The sequence below is a fragment of the Mustela lutreola genome, chromosome 11 (assembly GCF_030435805.1).
Source record: "Mustela lutreola isolate mMusLut2 chromosome 11, mMusLut2.pri, whole genome shotgun sequence".
Taxonomy (NCBI): domain Eukaryota; kingdom Metazoa; phylum Chordata; class Mammalia; order Carnivora; family Mustelidae; genus Mustela; species Mustela lutreola.
The window spans coordinates 24,349,948-24,357,601 of record NC_081300.1 but is presented as its reverse complement, the minus strand read 5'-3'; the positions used below and the strand labels follow the sequence as shown (position 1 = coordinate 24,357,601).

Below are 7,654 nucleotides of genomic sequence, written 5' to 3'. Positions count from 1 at the left end.
ATCTTAAGGAAGTTGTACTGGAGTTTGGGTGCAAAGGCTGCCTTCCCTCTTCTGGCCCTTCAATCTCAGGTGATTGTAGGCTGTGTTTACATTTCAATGGCATGATAAGATTTATGACTTCAAGGGTCAGAGAGAGAGATGAAAGTTCAAGTAGGACTTTGGTTTCCTAAGGCGAGAATTGACACCAGACCGTTGGTGCTAAACAGGGGAAATGTGCCGGTAGGTGAACTTTGACCGGCCTTAGAGCTGCCTGTCTCATTTTGCAAAAATTTGTAAGATAAGGATCAGTTAAGTTGCTTTAAGCTCCTCAGAGAATTGGATTGCAAGTTGAAAGACATTATTTTCAATTTGCTTCTTTCCCTCTGGCTACATAGTTCTACTTTTAAATATTTCTGGCAGTATCGAAGAGCCCCCCCACACCCCCCTTGGGTGTAAGAGGGGTCCCCCAAAAGGGTGCAAATGATCCTGACTTAACCTTCCTAAATCTAGAGTCCCTCCCAATGAGAACCAAAAAGAGAACCAAAAATGGGCAGGTCCTGGGCAGGCAGAAAGCCCAGTCTGGTTACGCAGGTTACACAACTGGTAAAGCAAGAAGTCATTAGCTGACTGTGGGACAGAAGGGATCAATAGCCAATAGGTCTGGATTTGGAAAGCAAGGGCCAGTGCACAGCTCTCTCTCTTCCTCTCCTCAACTACAGACAGATACTCGGAAGAGCTGACTCTGGTAAGAATTTTCACCCTTTGCTGGTTCTGTGTTCTACCAATTACCCCTTGGCTGTTTAAGGGAATAATGTAGCAGTGTACCAGAAAATTCTTGAGTTTTGTCAGTTCTTTGAAAGTAGATATGAGGGTGGCTGTAAGGCTATCAACTTGGTGGACCTTTGTTGACAGGTGTGCAGTCTTCTCAGAGGGGGAAGCCAGTTCAGCCAGAAGAGTCATAGAACGAGTGCTCAAAGGAGGAAAGAGGAGAGCAGTAGGAGTTATGTCCTGGAGTCTATTGTTTTCGCTACCTCTTGCATCTTGAATTTTTCATTAGCCTTGTACCATAACTCTTTCCATTTTCTGGAAACTGCTTTGGGATTTTGAAACCTTTTGGAGGCTTCAGCTTGCCAACTATAACAGTTACCCTGTTCTGTTTAATCTGGGAAGCCTTGTCTCAAGTCTGTTCTGGAATGATCTTATCTAATTGGAACATTCCCCTTAACCATTGTATTGCTAGGTTATAATCCCCCTGAGGCTGGCACTCGTTTGGGAGGACCCTAGCTACAAGAGGGAGTTAACCCACATTTCTGTCCAGCCTTATTTGGGGGCCCCCAGCCTGATAGTCACCAAGCCAAGCTCTTCTGGAGCTCTAGCTCACTAAAACAAGCTTAGAGAGATTTTGCTGTTGCTAGTGAGATACCCGCAACTTCCAAGACTCTAATTCTTAGATGTAAACTAAGCAGAAGGTGGCCTTCTAAATTCTAAATTCTTTAGAATTTAAGGATCCCATTAACAAAGACTTGGGGTTTCTTGGAGCCAGACTAATACCTACAAGGGACTGCCACTGGGTTGGCGATTGTGCCTGTTTTAGGGTGTACCTTGTTGCTCAGAAGTTTTCTCGAGGCTGGCTGGGGACTAGTCTCAGTCCGACCTGTTTCACAACCGTCTTACCCATCATGAGAGTCTCTGCAAGGTGGTGAGCTCTAAGAGCCTCTAAATACTTGACCAGTGTCTGCCAACTTTTTCAGCTTTCTGGACTCCGAGATTCCCATTAGCAGTAGCCTTTATCTACACAAGATAAGATAAACACGCGTGCCTTAACAAACGGGCAGTAACCGAGAGATGTCGCTGAGTCCTGGCCATAAGAAGGTCTTGTGCACGTGGGTGCCCTTGAGTCTCCTGGAACCTTGGATTGGGGGAGGGATTGAACCAGCAAACCCCAAGGAATGGAGACTGTGGACTGATTCCAAACAATGTGGAGAAATCCAGCTGCCACCAACAGTTCCTAGAGTGGAATCCCAGGACAGAGCTGAGTTTGGGGTTTTCTGTCCCCCAGGAATTGTGGTCTGAAAAGCTGGGGGCTTGGCTCTGGTAGACCTTTCTGCCAGCTCATCAGTGGGGCTCTGGGCAGAGCCCTCTGCCAGTGCACGCTGACATGCTCTGTAAAGGAAGGCCGGTTAGATCGGGATTCTGAAGCAGAAAGAGCGGACCTCAAACTGAGAGGAGCTCACCCACGGCTCTTGGAAATGGCCAGCGAGACCGTGAACTCAGGGAGTTTCACAGGGTACAATTCCCATGTTCTTGCCCCCAAATACCTCCAGGAAATTCATTTTGAATCTCATCACTGCCAACCAATCTGTGAAATAACAAAAACTCAACCAGGTAAACGTTAAAAATCTAATTCACGAATCGGTTAAAATCCCATGTAGAAAGTAGGGAGAGTTTCAAAGGGCTCCAGTAAAGGAGGTTTTTAAAGGTAGAGAGGGAGCAGAAAAAAAGGAAATATTAGTAAAGGATCCATTATTTTAGGCAAGGTCACCCTCCTATGGGGAACTGTCAGGAAAGGGGTCTACCCGTAAATTTCTTAGTGCCGACAGGGACATTTCTATGTCAGCAGGTTAAAGATGACAATCCTGGGGAGTTGTAACTGCAGTTATGCATCAGATCTTAGTTTTCTGACAGGGCCTTAATCTAAATGATGCCATTTAATCAGGTTGACGTCTCTGGACAGAGCAGTATCTGGACAGAGCAGTCTCGCCTAGAAGTAGACAGACCTTTTTAAGGTCCTCATGCCACAAATCCAGAGTTCGCATGTTTTGGGAGAGGGGTGTCCCGGGTTGGAATGTTCTTGGGAGGACGGACGTGGGAAGTTTCAGGAGTGAAGTCTCTGTAGCTTCCTTTTAGGAACCTCAGGGGCTGTATTTCAGCATGTTTGGCCCAGCCATAAAAGGCATCCTGGGAGGTCAGCAGATGAGCTTTGAGAATTTACAAAGCAAAAGAGAAGGAGATAAAAACGCCAGGCTGTGTGGGGCTTGACCTTTGGCACGGCATCCAGAGCTGGAGAGAACGACCTGCCTACTGCTGGGGTGTCAGGGCGCATGCCTTCTGCCAGCTCAGCTGGTGATGGGAGCCACGATCTCTGGCAAATCATTTCCCGGCTCTGGGCATCAGGGTCCCCAGATAAGGTGGGGGTTAGGCCTGCAGGCTTCGAATGATGGTATTCCATGTGGACAGTAAGAGGGGGTTCTCCATTGTGCCTCTCCCGGCCAACCCCAACCTCTGCATCTGTGTGCACGGTTTGTCCTCCTTTAGAATTAACTGAACTCATAGGAATGTTACTGATAATTACCCTTCTCTCGGTTTTTATGGTTACTTGAAGATACTCACTGAGTATTTGGAGAATGAGGCCTGGCAGATGTCCCAGACTTGGAGGGTCAGATTCGATGTTGCACTGAGCCCAGAGCTGGTTTCTTGTGGGATGTTGGTGCCTGCTGTGGGCACTGGGCCTTCCATCACTGGGCCTGTGTGTTACGGAGCCTTCTGCCTCCTCCTAGGGGCAGGCACTCAAACCATGGGCTTTGCCCCTGGCCTGTGGTTGGGCCGAGGGGCTGCTGAGACCTGTGTGCTGTTCCCATCCTCAGCAGATGGAGCAGCCCAGGGGCTCCAGCCTGAAGGTGCCCAGAGGCAGGGAAGGCTCCAAAAGTGAGGGTGCAGTGGATAGAGGGTACAATGGAGGGAGGGTGCACGGAAGGTACACTGGACGGATGGAGAGTGCAGGGGACGGATGGAGGGTGCAGTGCATGGCTCTCTGAGGAGCGCACAGCTGTGGTGTCAGGCGCAGCACCCCAAGCAGAAGATAAAGATTTAATGACCATGGGCATCGGGCACTGCTCTAATCTTTTGAGGCCCATGTCAGAGTCGACCTCCTCTGTGCAAAACTGTGCAACTCAAAAAAAGGAAAAAAGGGAGGAAAAGCAACCCCTCCCAAGTTCTCAGCTGGAGCTTTCCCCAGACTCACCAAGTCCAGAGCAGCTAACCTGGGATTCTCTACTGTCTTGCATTTAATAATTTCATGGCTTTTTCAGTGGGTTCCCAGAGTGGATATGACCCTTCCAGGGACTTCATGTCCCCTGCCTGCAGGAGAAGCAAGAGAGCCCCTCACAGAAGTACCGAGGGGGGCATGTCTGTGGATTAGGTGATGACACATGTTCACTCCCCATCGCCCTCGAGCCCTGAGAGGCCTGACCTGTGTGTCCTGCGCACCCTTCTCCATTCTCTCCCATTTCCACTGTTCCCAGTATGTGCCTTTTCCTTGTGCCACACGCTCAGCTTTTTTTTTTTTTTTTTTTTTGCCTCTGGTGGCTTCTTGATGGCAGTTTTCACGCACAGAGATGTTTCCTCTCCTGCATCTGCTCCGGGAGGAAGCTACTTTCTCTGCCGCCTGCCCTGCTGGAAGGATGCAGAGAGCCCCAGGAGACCACAGAGACTTGGGCGAGCCCACAGGCCTTCAGCGATACTCGAGCTCTCTGAACTCTAAAGTTAGAGCCACCCTCGTCCATCCAGGCGCCAAGGCTCCTTCTGGGAGAATCTCTGAAGTGGGGATGTGTCGTCTCTCAGGGGAAGCCGGCTCTTCCAGAGAGGGCTGTGGCCATTTTTTTTTTTTTTTTTTCTTTCAAGATCATATTTAAGTTCAGGTTCATTAACATTGCAGTCCCTTTTCTTGGGCACCTGGGAACCACTTAAAGGTCTGGGCTTCAGGGTTTTGGATGCCCACGTGGGTGCAGCGCACGGACTGCAGACCCGTGCGGGGCAGAGCGTGAGGTTCACACTTTCAGAGACTTCTTTCCCTTCCCTCCGCCCAGTGACAGGGTTGAGTGGAAAGTGACCGTGTGTCCTTCACCACGAGGCGGGTTCCTGACTTGGCCCCACCTCACGGAGCCCTGGGGTGTCCTGGCTTTACGCCTGTGAGAGGTGCTCCATTATTTCTTTCTCAGGGACCCATGAAACGCTTCTCTAAAGAGTTCCTAGGCAGCTTTGATTTGGAAAAAAATATGGCCTGTGATTTATTAACCTCTGTACTCGTTTGGTGACCTCCAGCATGGCGGTGGTCAGCGGGGATTCTTCTGTGGACTTCCTACACAGCTCACCAGACTTTAGGGGCCAGTCCCAGGCCACCCAGATGTTTTTGAGTCTCCCCAGTGCCGCTGGGCTTGGTGGCTAAGAGCAAGTGCCATCAGACCAGTCGAACAGGGAGTGGCCACACCCGGGCAGCCCCGGCCCCACCCGGACGAGGCTGAGGCCGAGGCGCAGGGGATGGATGGGTCAGCTGCCATCTGTCCGGGAGCGGACACGCCTGGCTCACCTCCAGGGCCGGGGCGTTTCCAGGGTGGTGAGAAAGCTCTGGGAGGGGCCTCCGAAGCCATGCAGTCACCCACCCAGGGGTGGCCCGGCTCATCCTGCTTTCACTTCTCCCTTCCGGCTTTCACGGTCAGGACCTGCTCCCCACGTGGCTCCCTGGAAGCAGGAAGTGGACTTGGAGGTCAGTGAGTCACTATCGGTGCAGAGGGTACTGACCGGGCAGCCTGCCCGTGACCTCCCGCCCTCAGAGCCACAGGCCAGTTTACCGATGGCTGCGTTGGCTTTGCCACCTATCTCTGGTCAGTCTGCTGTGGACCTGGGTCACACGCTCTGCAGCGCAGAACCTCCCCTGATCACTTTTCCTCAAGAAGGGCTGGTATCACTGCTCAGGAAATGGCTTCACCCTAAGGTGTAAACCCATGTCCCAGGAGGACTCGTGCGTCACCGTCCCTGGGCATTGTCATCGTTCCTAGGTGCTCTGAGTTGTAACCAGGGATCGAGTTCACCATGTGGACTGTTCATTTTTTAAGTTTTTTTAAATTGAGATGTCATCAACGTATAACATTATGTGAGTTTCAGGCATATAACTTGATATAATGACTCGATATTTGTACAGATGGCAAATGTGCTGTTCTTGTTCAACTCTCCTTTTCTTTGATTTCTTCAGGCCCCTTGGCTGGGAAGCGACACTCCTGTAAATTCTACGGTGCCCACGTCCGCGAGCATCTTCTTCACCATTTTGAAAAATGGCATAAATGGCACCATCATGGATCCGCTGTATCAGGCCCACGATCCACCTAGAACAACGCGACTCCGATGAGGGGTCGCCGTGTATATGCAGGAAGGCCCGGCTGGCCACTCCAGCTTCCTCAAATAGTCCTTCATCTACCCTTGGTTCCCTTTAAGCACCCACTCTGTCACAACCCAGTAAGTGTAGAGCTCAGTGGATTTTTACATATGTGTATATCTGTGTCACCACCACCCAGATAAAAAGGGAGAACATTCCAGCACCCTAATGCACACCCTTGTGTCCCTCTCAGGAGCGACTCCCTCCAAGGGAAACCACTGTTCTGACCTCTATCATCATGGATTAGTTTCACTTGTCTCTTGAACATCATGTCAATGGAATTATAGAGTATGCATTGCTTTTGGTCTTTTTTCAAAAACATGCTTGTGAGATTCACCTGTATGTCTCAGAGGTTTGTGTCATTGCTACAGAAGGACTTCCGTTGCTGTATTATCTCCCCCCATGCCACCCCCGCCATCTTGGCATGACCACCACTAGCATTTTAATGGAATGACCTATCCATTACATGTCCTCTGCATATATACATACATATATATATATATATATTTTAAATTTATTTGTGAGAGTGAGTACACAGAAGGGAAGGGGCAGAGGGAGAGAAGCCTTAAGCAGTCCCTACTCTCTGCATTCCCCATTGAGTACAGAGCCTGCCTCAGGGTTCTGTCCCGTGATCCCGAGCTCAGGACCTGAGCTGGAACCAGGAGTTGGACACTTCACCAACTGTGGCACCCAGGTGCCCCTGCCTATGTATTTTAAAACCTAGTTATAAGGCAGTGTGCAATAGTTTACAGTTGACATTTCTGGTCTTAAGTACATTTCACTTTCACCCTCTACCATGTCCTGGAGAAGACTTGCTGGAGTTGCTTTGTCCCCATGTGGAGAGTTCTTCCTCCTATGTGTTCTAGAACTGCCATTTAGAAAGCTCAGCGGGGCTCAAGATGATGGCGTCCTTCGTAACTTGGCTTGTCCTCACTTGGCCGTCATCCCTCCAGCTGGAGATCTTATTCTCTCCACTGACCACGGGCAGTGGGAACAGAGTGGTGGGTCCAGGCTCATGCCAGGGAGCTCACGCCCAGGATGGGCACCCAGCAGCGTGTGGAACACAAGTCTCCCACCTGGCACGTGGCCCTCACTCAGGGTTGGCTCTCCCTAGAGATGCGGGCCTAGAGCCCTGGGGACGGTCAGACTGAGGTCCTGGCTCCCCCCATCCCATCGTTTCCCAGCCTCACGCCCATGGTCAGAACTAGACAGATCTAAGGACTGGCTGGGCTAGGAGTCCATGGGCCCCGTGGGCTTCAGCTGCTGGTGACTTTGCTTCTTCTTACTGCCTAGATGTGCAGTGGGACCTGTGTGTGTGTGTGTGTGTGTGTGTGAATAACCAGCACAGCTTGCTCCTTGCTTGCGGTACCGACATGTTCCCTCATTCTGTAGTTTCTGATTTTATCTTGTCTGATACCTGAAAGGCTCCTGAGAAACTGCACATTCAGAGCCCAAGTCTGGCTTTTA

The 7,654-nt window shown here is 50.5% G+C and overlaps 1 long non-coding RNA gene across 1 annotated transcript; it reads left to right on the top strand.

The window, feature by feature from the left end:
• Positions 1-226: 226 nt before the first annotated feature.
• On the top strand, positions 227-6,523 carry LOC131811739 (uncharacterized). The gene is made up of 2 exons (XR_009346094.1): positions 227-724; positions 6,008-6,523. It is a non-coding gene; the product is annotated as an uncharacterized LOC131811739 (long non-coding RNA).
• Positions 6,524-7,654: the final 1,131 nt, after the last annotated feature.